Genomic DNA, 2,825 nt, shown 5'->3' on the forward strand with positions numbered 1-2,825 from the left:
ACCTAACAGAAATCTTCAAACAAGAAGAAGACATGGCAGCCGAAAACAACAACAATGCCAACAATGCAAGGAAGGTGCTGGGTGACTTTACTGCACCTACTCCCGACTTCTATGGGAGAAGCATCTCTATCCCTGCCATTGGAGCAAACAACTTTGAGCTTAAGCCTCAATTAGTTTCTCTGATGCAACAGAATTGCAAGTTCCATGGACTTCCATTGGAAGATCCTCATCAGTTTTTAGCTGAGTTCTTGCAAATCTGTGACACTGTCAAGACTAATGGGGTTGACCCTGAGGTCTACAGACTTATGCTATTCCCTTTTGCTGAAAGAGATAGAGCTAGGATATGGTTGGACTCACAACCTAAAGAAAGACTGAACTCTTGGGAAAAGCTAGTTAATGCCTTCTTGGCAAAGTTCTTTCCACATCAAAAATTGAGTAAGCTTAGAGTGGAAGTCCAAGCCTTCAGACAGAAGGAAGGTGAATCCCTCTATGAAGCTTGGGAAAGATACAAACAATTGATCAGAAAGTGCCCTTCTGACATGCTTTCTGGATGGAGCATCATAGGTATCTTCTATGATGGTCTGTCTGAACTGTCCAAGATGTCTTTGGATAGCTCTGCTGGAGGATCTCTTCATCTGAAGAAGACGCCTGCAGAAGCTCAAGAACTAATTGAAATGGTTGCAAATAACCAATTCATGTACACTTCTGAAAGGAATCCTGTGAACAATGGGACAAATCAGAAGAAATGAGTTCTTGAGATTGATACTCTAAATGCCATATTGGCTCAGAACAAAATATTGATTCAGCAAGTCAATATGATTTCTCAAAGTCTGTCTGGAATGCAAGCTGCACCAGGCAGTACTAAGGATGCTTCATCTGAAGAAGAAGCTTATGATCCTGAGAACCCTTCAATGGAAGAGGTGAATTACATGGGAGAACCCTATGGAAACACCTATAATTCTTCATGGAGAAATCATCCAAATCTCTCATGGAAGGATCAACAGAGACCTCAACAAGGTTTCAACAACAATAATGGTGGAAGAAACAGGTTTAGCAATGGCAAGCCTTTTCCATCATCTTCTCAGCAACAAACAGAGAATTCTAAGCAGAGCCATTCTGACTTAGCAACCATGGTCTCTGATCTAATCAAAACCACTCAAAGTTTCATGACTGAAACAAGGTCCTCCATTAGAAACTTGGAGGCACAAGTGGGACAGCTGAGCAAGAAAATTACTGAACTCCCTCTTAGTACTCTTCCAAGCAATACAGAAGAGAATCTAAAAGGAGAATGCAAGGCCATTAACATGACCCACATGGCCGAACTTGGAGAGGAGGAAGAGGCAGAGATTGCCACTGAGGAAAACCTCAATGGATGTCCACTGGCCTCCAATGAGTTCTCTAATGAGGAACAATGGGAATCTGAGGCTCACACAGAGACCATAGAGATTCCATTGGATTTACTTCTACCATTCATGAGCTCTGATGAGTATTCTTCCTCTGAAGAGGATGAGTATGTCACTGAAGAGCAAGCTGCTAAATACCTTGGAGCAATCATGAAGCTAAATGACAAGTTATTTGGTAATGAGACTTGGGAGGATGGACCCCCTTTGCTCACCAAAGAATTGGATGACTTGTTTAGGCAGAAACTACCTCAAAAGAGACAGGACCCTGGGAAGTTCTCAATACCTTGTATCATAGGCACCATGACCTTTAAGATGGCTCTGTGTGACCTACAGTCAAGCATAAACCTCATGCCTCTCTCTGTAATGGAGAAGCTAGGGATCTTTGAGGTACAAGCTGCAAGAATCTCACTAGAGATGGCAGACAATTCAAGAAAACAAGCTTATGGGCTTGTAGAGGATGTTCTGGTAAAGATTGATGACCATTACATCCCTGCTGATTTCATAGTCCTAGAAACTGGGAAGTGCATGGATGAATCCATCATCCTTGGCAGACCCTTCCTAGCCACAGCAAAGGCTGTGATTGATGTGGACAGAGGAGAATTGATCATTCAAGTGAATGAAGAATCCTTTGTGTTTAAGGCTCAAGGATATCCCTCTGTCACCATGGAGAGGAAGCATGAAGAGCTTCTCTCAAAACAGAGTCAAACAGAGCCCCCACAGTCAAACTCTAAGATTGGTGTTGGGATGCCACAACCAAATTCTAAGTTTGGTGTTGAACCCCCACATTCAAACTCTAAGTTTGGTATTGGGAAGTTCCAATATTGCTCTGAGTATCTGTGAGGCTCCATGAGAGCCCACTGTCAAGCTACTGACATTAAAGAAGCGCTTGTTGGGAGGCAACCCAATGTTATATTTATCTAATTTTCCTTTGTTATTTTATGTTTTCTGTAGGTTGATGATCATGGGAAGTAACAAAATCAGTTGAAAAAGCAAAAACAGAATGAAAAACAGAAAGAAAAATAGCACACCCTGGAGGAAGACCTTGCTGGCGTTTAAACGCCAGTAAGGGCAGCAAATGGGCGTTTAACGCCCAGTCTGGCACCATTCTGAGCGTTTAACGCCAGAAAGGGGCACAAGACTGGCGTTAAACACCAGGAAAGGGCAAGAAGCTGGTGTTAAACACCAGAAATGCGCACCAGCCCGGTGTTTAATGCCAGAATTGGCATAGAGAGCATTTTTGCTCGCCACTTGGTGCAGGGATGACTTTTCCTTGACACCTCAGGATCTGTGGATCCCACAGGATCCCCACCTACCCCACCACTCTCTTTTCTTCACCCATTCACCAATCACCTCAACACCTCTTCCCCAAAAACCCCTCACCTATCAAATCCCATCTTTCTCTTCACCACTCACATCCATCCT

General features: G+C 43.3%; 1 non-coding gene across 1 annotated transcript; it reads right to left on the bottom strand.

Moving 5' to 3' along the window:
- Positions 1-437: 437 nt before the first annotated feature.
- Positions 438-545, bottom strand: LOC112799268 (small nucleolar RNA R71). Its single transcript, XR_003200842.1, has one exon. It is a non-coding gene; the product is annotated as a small nucleolar RNA R71 (small nucleolar RNA).
- Between the last annotated feature and the right edge of the window lie 2,280 nt (positions 546-2,825).

The sequence above is a fragment of the Arachis hypogaea genome, chromosome 4 (genome assembly GCF_003086295.3).
Source record: "Arachis hypogaea cultivar Tifrunner chromosome 4, arahy.Tifrunner.gnm2.J5K5, whole genome shotgun sequence".
Lineage (NCBI taxonomy): Eukaryota > Viridiplantae > Streptophyta > Magnoliopsida > Fabales > Fabaceae > Arachis > Arachis hypogaea.